The sequence below is a fragment of the Drosophila takahashii genome, chromosome 2L, assembly GCF_030179915.1.
Source record: "Drosophila takahashii strain IR98-3 E-12201 chromosome 2L, DtakHiC1v2, whole genome shotgun sequence".
Classification (NCBI taxonomy): Eukaryota; Metazoa; Arthropoda; class Insecta; order Diptera; family Drosophilidae; genus Drosophila; species Drosophila takahashii.
Window position 1 is genome coordinate 32603981 of NC_091678.1, and position 12320 is coordinate 32616300.

General features: G+C 35.5%; 1 protein-coding gene and 1 long non-coding RNA gene across 4 annotated transcripts in view; one reads left to right on the forward strand and one right to left on the reverse strand.

Annotated features, from left to right (window-relative positions):
* dpr21 (defective proboscis extension response 21) overlaps positions 1 to 12320 on the reverse strand; it is a 303758-nt gene that overhangs the window by 192458 nt on the left and 98980 nt on the right. The window lies entirely within an intron of this gene.
* LOC138911992 (uncharacterized) lies at positions 9752 to 10543 on the forward strand. Its single transcript, XR_011417624.1, has 3 exons — positions 9752 to 9880; positions 10088 to 10278; positions 10343 to 10543. It is a non-coding gene; the product is annotated as an uncharacterized lncRNA (long non-coding RNA).

Below are 12320 nucleotides of genomic sequence, written 5' to 3' on the forward strand. Positions count from 1 at the left end.
TTCTCGGTGCTCGATGCTCGCTGGAGTCAAACTGTAGGTCTACTTGGTAGGGGCGCACATCTGTGCCTGTTCAACTGTATAGCTGTACGCCCCAACGGCGTTAAATAGTCCACAGTAGCGACCCGATAAGAAGAACCGGACCAAGAGCCCTGTCAGCCTGGATTAAAATAAACAATAAACTAAGTTATCAAGATAGCTAGAGCAAGTAATGGGCATCCGATGCGAATAATAATTCCCATGGGTGCACAATATATTTTCTCTCCGTGCTAAACCTAAATAAACCCCCCTCTAGCAACCCAATCTGCGGAACGACGAAGGCCTTCGACGGAGTCTACAGAGGGTGAGTGACAACATGTAGCATTGTGGTTATATATTTTGCCCCATCTATTAGATTTTTTTATCGCATTTCGGAAAGCTGGTATTAAAAAATTATGTGTTAACAAACTATATTCGCTGGCAAAAGCCCTGCAATTATGGAAGAACCATTTGAATTATATTTTACTCAATAGATCATTTATAAACCCTCTTCTATTAGAATATTACACATATAAGAACATTGAACTGACATTTAAGTCGAAACTATCGGATGTCATTAAGCGAAAACAAAACTTGGATTCAAGTATGAAAGAATTGTGTGAGCTTTGGACTGAATTAAATCATTAAAACATGAGGTGCTGAGTTTTGGTATTATCCCTGATTGGTAATGTGAAGAAGAAGTAGACGTCTTAATCAACATTGGGATTTTCAATAACAATAGCCGAAAATCAACGGTAAGGTGGGTAAAGACATGAGGCTACCGGAACAACTCGGTAGCCAACCAACTAAGAGGTGTGATATTTGGCATAGAGTCTTTCGGTTTTTTTTTTATAATTAATTTTGATTCATTAACGGTAATTTCAGAGCAACGGGATTTATAATTTTTATGTAGGCGGGTGTTGTGGAAGAAAAGAGTCCAAGAACCCTCCCGCAGGCTGTTCGCTAGCTGATTACCATAAAGTCCCAAACTGACAATTTTCCCAATAACTATAGCCCGTCTCAGCTTGCCAAGTCCAGTCCTAAAAATCCTGTCTTTGGAAAGATATGTGCGTCAATTTCATCTGAGAGTAAAGTTACGAGACAAGAGTGCCCGGGAAGGATTTGGCGAGACCACTAGCGGATCCTAGTAAATTTTAAAAAACATCTAGGGCCGCTAGGTAGGACATTACAATAGCTAAGGTAAAACTCAAAATTTCGCAAAACCGTTCAAATGAAGTTCTTATTTTGTCGTTGTGAACCGGAAAAGTAAAAAAGTTCGATGAACATCGGACCTTCGGAACAGGGGTGGCCCACTTGGGAGATTTTGACTCAATAGCATAGTCTGCGCATGCTCCCAGAATTTCCCAAAATGAATTCCAAGGCGGCATACAAGTTGTAAAACAAAACCTCGTTACTCTACGATACGAAGGGTATATTGTATTCGTGCAAAGGTATGTAACAGGGAGAAGGAAGCGTTTCCGACCCTATAAAGTATATATATTCCTGATCAGGGTCACTAGCCGAGTCGATATAGCCATGTCCGCCTGTCCTTCTGTCCGTCTGTCCGTCCGTCTGTCCGTCCGTATGAACGCTGAGATCTCGGAAACTACAAAAGCTAGAAGGTTGAGATTTTCCACACATATTCTTGGGCTTCCTACGCAGCGCAAGTTTATTTCAGCCGATCGCCGCGCCCCCTCTTACGCCCACAATCGCCCACTAACGATTTTAAAATGGGTCCTGCGCCCACATCTTTAAAGATTTCCGAGAAGTATAAATGCAATTTTGTTGTGTTGCAATCAAAAAAATATTATATATCCATCTCCCTCGCACTCCCTTTAGCCGTGTGACGGGTATTAGATAGTCGGGACAACAACCCAACTATAGCGCTCTCTCTTATTTTGTATAGAATACTTTAAGCACTCTGGCAAAAATTATGTTTTTATACCCTTGCAGAGGGTATTATGATTTAAGTCAGACGTTTGTAACGCAGTGAAGGAGATGTTTCCGACCCCATGAAGTACATATATTCTTGATCAGCGTCACTATACGAGTCGATCTAGCCATGTGCGTCTGTCCGTTTCTATGCGAACTAGTCTCTCAGTTTTAAAGCTATCGCGATGAAACTTTCCCGAAAGTCTTATATCTTCTAAAAAAAAAATTGTCGGTGTTTTTGAAATATTACCTTCTACTCTCGGGAATATTACATTTTAAAGATTTTTAATATTCGAATTAAATTTTTAAAAAATCGGATCTTTATATCAGATAGCTGCCATAGGAACGGTCGGAAAAATAAATGGAAATTAATCTGGAAAAAAGCATATCTATGTTGATTTTTATCACATTATCTTCTTCTCTGGAATATAGCTTTGCTTTAACTTTTCAAAATTTCGAATTAAATTTAACCAAATTCGGACGGATATATTATGCAGATGCCATGGGAAGGATCAATAATGCCCAAATAATACGAAAGCAGCTAAAATTTTGATTTCTGCAAGAGTATATGGGCACTTCCAAAATAAAGTCCACCATGCCAAAAACCTTGAAACTTGAATAAAACATATTTCCACATGATTTTGCCCCGATATTAGTTTCTAATTAGTTGGATACTGAGCTTAACTACAAATTTGGAGTATAGTTTGATTATTTTTATGACACACCTGACCAATATACGCAAAAATCAGTTTTTGGCTATTTTTTTGTTATTTTTTGGACTTGTCTTCTGTTGTTAATTTATCCTATAGGAATGCTAATATGTGACATTTTTCTGTACTGAATGCTTCATTCACATGCTAAACTATTAAGTTAAAAGCAAAACATCCAGCAATTGAGAGATAGAGGTAAAGAAATACGCTTTACAAAACAGTCGGAAAAAATGTCCCGAGCGACATGTCCCGAGCGAATGTGGTTAAAACTGCATTAAAAAAACACGGCAAAGAATTTTTGAGTAAAACCAAAAGCATTTCACAGCGACATGTTTGAACAACATTCTGAAAAAATCGCATTAAAATATTCCATCAGAATTTGCTAATTTCTGGTGTTGTATGAACTTCCCCGAAATCCACTTCTATTTTTGTTCCGAGCGAATACGACAGTTTTTTAACGATATCTTAAAAACTAAAAGTGGTACAAAATCAAGATTTTTATCAAAAATAGAGCTTGGGAAGAGTGAAAAGAAAAGCCTATAATTAAAATTAAAATATATTGTTTTACAATTTTTTTTTAACTTTAAAGGTGTGCAAATGTCCCGAGCGACATTTTGGAAGTGCCCATATAAGCTTCGGCTGGCCTAAGCTAGCTTCCTTTTGTAGCAGGATGGCTATGTATGTATAAGTAATTGTATTCCTTCTAGAACATTCCTGAATATTCTTAGAGTACGTTGTTGTTGTTGTAGAGCTTGCTCTCTCTCTTGCGATCTCATCACGCTCACTGTCTCAGAGAGCCGGGGGTTGGTGCGAGTCGTGAGCTGAGAGCGAGTTCAGTTGAATGCCAGCAGTGATCCTGACCAGATAAAGTTTGTGAAATAAAACTATAATAAACGTGTAAACTATTTTGTGTAAACATATATTTTACTGTGTGGTATTTCATTAATACACTTTCTTGTTGAGAGCGATTTTCGTTAAGAATTTCATTAGGTTGTTATCGGAATTGCTTGATAGCTCAATAAATATATATGTAAAATGAATTATTTCTTGAGCGGTATTTTAGTTTTTTTTTTTTTTTGTGAGGCATGAGTAATGCTGCCTAAAAACTTCAACCAAAATTTTGACAGAAAAATTTTGTGACGTTTTTTGATTTTAAACGACTTTTTGTAGGATTGGATACCAACCCTTAGTGTAGTTAGCTTGTGTCATTTGCCGCAAGCGTGTTTATTTCTCTTCAGCACGAAATAACATCGCAAGCGAGTTTATGTCGTATATTTTGTGGCGAGCTTATGACGCCTGCAAACGAAATAAACTCGCGCGATCTTATGTCGCTTAAATTTTGAAGAGTTTAAGTTGGCGAGATTATGTCGTCCCCCATTGAGTGTATCTGAAGAAAAGTACAAAAGGGCATTGGAGCGCCTTAAGGAACGATACGATAAAAAGATGTTGATGTTACTCGAACATGTATCTAGCCTTTTCGCCATTTCTCAAATGAGAAAATCTGATTCTTCTTCCCTTCGAGAAAATTTAAGATACAGTTGCAGCGTTGCGTGGTTCGCTTCTCTTACTTGTCACCGAACAAAATGCCTTTGAAGCCATTTTAATTCAGCTCGTTTTAATTCATCTCAAAACATGCTTATGATCGAGGTCAGAACTATTAATTTCTACAACATATTAGGCAGGCATTGTCAGTTCCTAAAATGCAGCGCAAGCCTAGCCAGGAGTTCAAGTAGTTTGAAAAGCGTCTGGGAAAAGTAAGTCACCCCCACAAAAAAGCTTTCCTAGCGGCTAGAAGCAGTTGTGTAAAACGCGATTCTGCAGAACACAATCTAGGATCGTGCCCTTCTTTTATTGCACTCCCACATGAGAAGCGACATGCTTGGGTCAAACAGGCAGCGCTATGTTTGAACTGTCTTCAAATAAAGGCCACATCGCAGCTGACTGTCCTTCGAAATTTCGCTGTAGGACTTGTCGCGGGCTACACCATTCTTCGTTACATCGCAGGAGTCAAACACAGGAAAGTTCTCAACCAAATGTAGAACAAACAAACGAGCAACCTCGTTGCTCTAACAAGTAGTTGTATGTCTTCCTTGTAAATCAAATCGAGCGCTTATCCCGACCGCTCTAGTTGTTATCCAGGATAAATACGGAATGTTCCACCCGGCAAGGGCCTTGCTTGATTCTGTCTCGGAAATTAATTTTATCACAGATACTTTAGCCAACAAATTACAGCTTCGGCGAAAAGTCAACAATTTGAAGTTTCTGGTATAGGAGATGTTAGAGCAAAACTTCAGTTCTCAGTCTCGACGACCATACGCTCACATTTGTCTGCGGACGATTGGTCATTTCAATTCGCTGTTACTAAGACAGTAGCATTGACTCAACCCGCTACTCGTATAGAATCATCGACATGGTCAATTTCTGACGGAATAGATTTGGCTGACCCAATGTTTTTTAAATCACAAAAAAGTTGACATTTTACTAAGAACCCAGGAATTCATTGAATTGCTCACTGCCGGAAAATCATCATTGGGACCTGGGCTGCCATGCCTACTCAACACTACACATGGGTGGATTATAGGTGGACAAGCTCTTGACAATCCGCAATCTAGGTCGAATGCTATGTTCTTATGTACAACATCTCCCAGTCCCAAAACCTGAATGAAAGTCTAAAAAGGTTTTGGGAAATCGAATCGTTTCCAGAACCGTCTGCAAACCAGTATGCAACTGAAGAGGAAGAATATGATCGTCACTTCTGTGAAAACTCTGTTTTTCTCGAGAAGGGTGAGTTCAAGTTCGGCTTCCTTTCTCAAAATCTACCCAACAATTAGGAAATTTAGTCATGTGCCAGGAAAAGAAAACCCGGCTGATATCATATCTCATGGATGCAAGGCCAGCGAACTTCAAAATATAATTTGGTTTACAGGACCAACCATTTTTAAGTTGGATGTTCTATCTTTGGCCGCAGTCGTTGGACAACATCGAAACCATATATGCGGATCTGGAAAAACGGAAAATTTCATCATTCCAATGCACCGGACCTAAAGAAAACATCCTTGATCAAATTCTGAATCGAATCTCTTCGTATTATCGTGTTCTTCGAGTCACAGCCTACATTTTGCGGGCGTTTAACAAGATTCCTGCAAGCCAAAACCTCAGCACTTCGCAAGCAGTTGAAGTGCCCGCAACTGAATCGCAGAACTCTTTCCTGTTTATTGTAGGACTTATTCAACATCAAACGTATTGGAAGGAAATATATTGTTTAAGGAATGGCAAAGTCCTCAGCGCAGCTGACACCCTTTCTGTCGGAATCAGCTATCGGAACTCGCGGGCGTCTAGAAAATGCGAAAATACCAATAGAAGACAAATACCCACATTTACTGCCAAAAGATAACACATTCACATATAAACTCGTCGAATCACCAAAAGCTTTAATCGGAATCCTACGTCTCTAAGTATGGATCGTTAATTCTTGTCGACGGGTTACCGAAGTGATGGACCAGATCATGGGGACACTTCCTGCTGCCCATTTGGCACCCACAAAACCCTTTGCTGTCGCTGGAGTCGACCTGTGTGCTCCATTTCTGACGTCTTATCGTATTCGCGGAAAGGCTCCATACAAAACATACATGGCGGTCTTTGTTTGCTTTGCCACCAAAGCAGTATATGTAGAATTAGTATCTGACCTTTCAACTAATTCTTTTATTCTCCGTTTAAAGCAGGGATCGCAAATAAGAGTTAACTTATTCAAAAAATTAACAAAATAAGTCTTATTTTTCAATCTTTAAAGATTATAAAATGAAAGACCGCTTTTTAAATGCATACGACCACAGCCCAAACCGTAAGAGTAGCCAAATTTTTGCACAGCATTCCATTGGGGCGTAGGCGCCCACTAAGGTCCGACATGTCACCCCAGTGGCCCCAAACAGCTCCAACATCCATATTTTGAGCAAAAAAACATTAGATGTTCTAAAGCTTAACGTCTAAAGTGGTTGGAATTTTGAAATTTGGATTTTGCAGAATTTTAGGTCTTGAACAGGCCTAATTAGAAATCTAAAAGAAATTTTGATATCCCCCATAATTTGGGGGCTACATTTAAAATAAACTTTTCGATTTTAAAAATCTAAACCGCTGCTCCGATCAAGATGATTTTTGGCTCAATGGTTATTCTGTGGCCCAAATGCTTAAGTTTTATTTTTCCAGTTTTTAACATTTTTTAAAGGATTTTTGTGGGGGCCTGCCGAGAGAGCGAAACCCAGAGAGCGGATGCCAAGAAAGCGACGGCCGAGAGAGCAACAGTCAAGAAAACTGACGAGGGGGAGGGGTAGTGCTGTGTGGAAGGGGGAGAGGAAAGGGGCAATTTAAGTTAAATTTGTTTTGAATTTTAACAACTTAAACTGCTGATCTGATCAATATGATTTTCGATCAATAGTCAGTTCTGTGGATCAAATGCTTAGGTTTTATTTTTCAAAAGGTATTTTTCATTTTGTAGCAGAAGTAAGAGCCCTAATTAATTTCCGCCATGGAAGAAAATAGAGAATTACTAGATATTCTGTAAGCAAAGCCAAAATGTTTCCAAATTAATTATTAATCTTAAGATTCGAGCATACACACAATCTTTCACAAAAATTGTTTAGACAAAAGTTTTCAAAAAACGCGCAAATAAAAAATAATTTTAAGCGAATAAAGTCGTTCCGGGTATAGCTAGTTTGTATTAATTTTTATTATAAAAATCAACAAATAAGAGTTAATTGTCAACTTTTATAACAAAAATTGAAAATAAAGATTGAATTGAAATAACTCTTGAACTGTGGGGTAAATTGGTTTAAAATTTATTTACAGGGGTGGTCAAAAGTATTTTCATAAATTTTAATGTTAACTGTACTCATATTTTGAACTTTGAAATATTTTGTGTCACTTAAACGGAATTGAAGTGCTCTTTCTATAGGTGCCAAAAGTTAATATTATAAGTTCAAAATATGAGTACAGTTAACATTCAAATTTGTAAAAATACTTTTGAATAGGGTTGTATATATAATCTACGCTTTAATACCTTTCTGTTGATATGCCATATGTTTATTATGATGTAACAAATATTATTATTATACAAAATATTTTGGGGACATATGGCATATTAACAGAAAGGTTTTAAAGCGTAGATTATATATAAATAAATTTTAATTCAATCTTTATTTTCAATTTTTGTACCCTTGCAGAGGGTATTATGATTTCAGTCAGAACTTTGCAGTGCATTGAAGGACACGTTTCCGACCCCATAAAGTATATATATTCCTGATCAGCATCACTAGACTAGTCGATCTAGCCATGTCCGTCTGTCCATCCGTCTGTCTGTTTCTACGCAAACTACACTCAGAAAAAAACACCGTGCTAGAAACAAGCAAAATCAGTCTTAATTTAAGAACGATTTCATACTTAAAATTTCAAGAACGTTTCGTACTGAAAGTTCTTGAATTGAGCACGATTTAAACTTAAATGCCAATCAAGCACAAATATTCTCAAACTCAATACAAAAATACTTAAATTGAGTTTAAAAGTATTTACTTTGAGACAATCAAACTTAATTCCAGTTCAGAAAGTGTTTGCCATATATGTGTGTTATGTAACAAGTTCTTGTTTATTAAATGGTGTAAAGGTAATAATGGAAAATACTACTTAATAACATTATTATTTATAATAATTATTATAATTAATAATTAATTATAATTAACGTTTTATTTATATCGCCAATTATGCATTTGCAAGGTTGGAAATTACTAAAAACTTTAAATGTGTACAGAATAATGTAATATAATATAATATATAATATAATACAGAAATTCTAATAATATATTTATTGCTACGGCCAGATTATCCCATTCAATTTATTAAAATTGAAATATAAATATTTTCTTGGCTCCATTTGATACTTTTGTTTACGTAGTGTGGCCGTCTGACCGTAGCCTGAGGAATATTTCTCATTTGTCGTTTTCTATAAATAATTCGGACGGTCACTCTAAGTCACTCAAGTTTTACAAGCGTGTTCGTAAAGTGAAGTTTTTAAGTGGAATTACAAAAATAAAGCGATCGGTAAAATGAGTGGAGAAGACAGCAATGATGATCTTCACGAACTGTTAAAAAAGTTGAAAATTGAAGAAGTTTACACTTATCTAAAAGGTAAGCAAAGTGCACGTTTTTTCTAATATGTATGTATGTATGTTTTCAGAATCAACCCAGCGGGAATGTGAGAAGTTGGTTTTTGTGTTCTTGAAATCCTGTTCCTTTTTGCAGGCGGCGGTGTAGGGATAGATAATTTCTGAGCGTTAAATGAGGGTGGGTTTCTGAGTAGCATCAATATCAGGCCATTTATGCGCTGTGTGATTTCTGTGGCACTACGATTATAATATTTTTTAACAAAAAAAATCACCAACTTATAATATTAAAAAATCCTATGATTTACATATATTTTAACAAAAAAAATCACCAACTTATAATATTAAAAAATCCTATGATTTACACCAAAACCAAAAGACGTGTTCTCACATTTAGTTTTAATTTTTAGTAATTTTAAAAGTCGTAGAAAAAATATTAATAATTGTTAATCAAAAAAATTAAACTATATAACATTATTATCATAATGTCTATAATGATAATATTAATTTATTTTACTCAACATTTTTCAAATAATAATAAGGATGAATGTGGGATTCAACCAAATTATAGAGAAAAGCCACGGTAAGACGATTAAAATATTTGATCACATTTATCAAGGAATTACATTAAATTACAAAGAAAACTATTGTTGTTTTTTACATTTTTAAACATTTTCTGTGAAATAAAATAATTTGTTCGTCAGATCGTGGCCTAAGCCATTTTTAAGTGTTGTTAAAATATAAAAATTCGTTTTGGTGGTATTGATAACACGAAAAATGCCTAATATACCTATAATATACGTAACCTTTAATGATTACGGGCCCTGAAAAGTATTGTTTAAATATTTATTCGGCGCCAAAGTGTGACCCAACTTTACAACGAAATTTACCCCAAATTTATCTGCATTTTGTATGGTATTATCAAGAATATAATGCAGGGTCACATCATTTTTAAATTTGTTGGAAAAAGTGAAAAAAAAGTGAAAATAGTTAATTTTAATCTAAAAAACAATAAAAAGGTGCGTGATAAAATGAATTTTGCCTTTTTATAACCTTTATTTCAGCGTTACAAAGGTTAGTATCACAGATATTTTCGCCATTAATAAATATACGCCTCCGGATGCTATCTTCAACACAAATTCTGCATTTCAGTGACACTTGAAATGTTTTTAATCTTTACCAGTGGTAAATGGTGTGAGGTGTTCATTAAATGGTTGTATAAATAGTACTTCAGTACTAACTTAGTTGTTTAACTTAATCAAAATATTACATTTATTTCAGCCAGGCCGACTGAGACTTCTTGGGACCAGAAGTGTTGCGCCTGCGTTTGTCATATTTTATTTTTTCTTCTCATAGTTTTTGGTATAGATACCCGACATAAAACAACTGAACAGAGGGTAAATGATCGGCCATGGCAAACCAGGCATAATTTCTGGAGAGATCCTTTAATTTTGTGCGGAGACCTAATAATGGTAATTACTCTTATTATTATTCCTGGTCTTACATTCATATCTAAATTATGTTTGATATTTTCAGAAGACAGACAAGAAATGGATATCTAAGTACTGCATTCGGCCAAGCAAAACCCGGGAATGCTTCAGGCATTAACAATTTTTAGTTCCAATGCTTCGATTGTAAATATTATTAATAAATACACAAACAAATATTACAAAAAAAATGATTTTTATTGTGGAAAATCAGATACTGCAAAGCAGTGCAAAACCAAAACTGCGAGGGTCTGGAAAAACCAAAACTGGGAGGGTGTAGAAAAACAGATATTGCAAGTGGAGGAAAACCATAACTGGGTACGTGTGGAAAATCTATAATGCGGGAAGTCGAAAAACCAGTGGATTTTGTCCTGCATTCTTCTGCCAGAGATCCAGATAGAAACCTCATTTCCCCCTTACTTTTTGTGTCACCCCCGTGTATTTTGAAACCAGAGATGGAAGAAATGTAAGGGGTGAATGAGGTTTAGTCCCTTCCGCTTCTATGGAGAAACCTCTTAAAAATATGTTATTTTCCAGAGGAATTTTCCCGGTGGGAAGCGCACACGTGCAGTTCCCCACCGGAAAAATTCCTCTGGAAAATGACATATTTTCAAGAGGTTTCTCCATACAAGCGGAAGGGACAAAACCTTATTCACCCCTTACATTTCTTCCATCTCTGGTTTCAAAATACACGGGGGTGACACAAAAAGTAAGGGGGAAATGGGGTTTGGTTTTGGTTTTTCGACATCCCGCATTATAGATTTTCCACACGTACCCAGTTATGGTTTTCCTCCACTTGCAATATCTGCTTTTCTACACCCTCCCAGTTTTGGTTTTTCCAGACCCTCGCAGTTTTGGTTTTGCACTGCTTTGCAGTATCTGATTTTCCACAATAAAAATTATGTTTTTTGTAATATTTGTTTGTGTATTTATTAATAATATTTACAATCGAAGCATTGGAACTAAAAATTTGTAATTCCCGGGTTTTGCTTGGCCGAATGCAGTTCTTAGATATCCATTTCTTGTCTGTCTTCTCATCAAAAATAATTTAGATATGAATGTAAGACCAGGAATAATAATAAGAGTAATTACCATTATTGGGTCTCCGCACAAAATTAAAGGATCTCTCCAAAAATTATGCCTGGTTTGCCATGGCCGTTGTTTTATGTCGGGTATCTAATAGATACTATCTATATCAAAAACTATGAGAAGAAAAAATAAAATATGACAAACGCACACTTCTGGTCCCAAGAAGTCTCAATCGGCTTGGCTGAAATAAATGTAATCTTTTGATTAAGTTAAACAACGAAGTACTATTCATACAACCATTTAATGAACACCGAACACCATTTACCACTGGTGAAGGCTAAAAACATTTCAAGTGACACTGAAATGCTGAATTTGTGTTGAAGATAGCATCTGGAGGCTTATATTTATTAATGGCGAAAATATCTGTGGTACTAACCTCTGTAACGCTGAAATAAAGATTATTAAAAGAAAAAATTCATTTTATCACTCACCTTTTTATTGTTTTTTAGATTAAAATTAACTATTTTCACTTCTTTTTCACTTTTTCCAACAAATTTAAAAAATGATGTGACTCTGCATTATATTCTTGATAATACCATACAAAATGCAGATAAATTTGGTGTAAATTTCGTTGTAAAGTAGGGTCACACTTTGTCGCCGAATACCAACACGAATTTTTATATTTTAACAACACTTAAAAATGGCTTAGGCCACGATCTGACGATCAAATTATTTTATTTCACAGAAAATTTTAATAATGTAAAAAACAATAATAGTTTTCTTTGTAATTTAATTTAATTCCTTGATAAATGTGATCAAAAATTTAAATCGTCTTACCGTGGCTTTTCTCTATAATTTGGTTGAATCCCACATTCATCCTTATTATTATTTGAAAAATGTTGAGTAAAATAAATTAATATTATCATTATAGACATTATGATAATAATGTTATATAGTTTAATTTTTTTGATTAACAATTAATAATATTTTTTCTACGA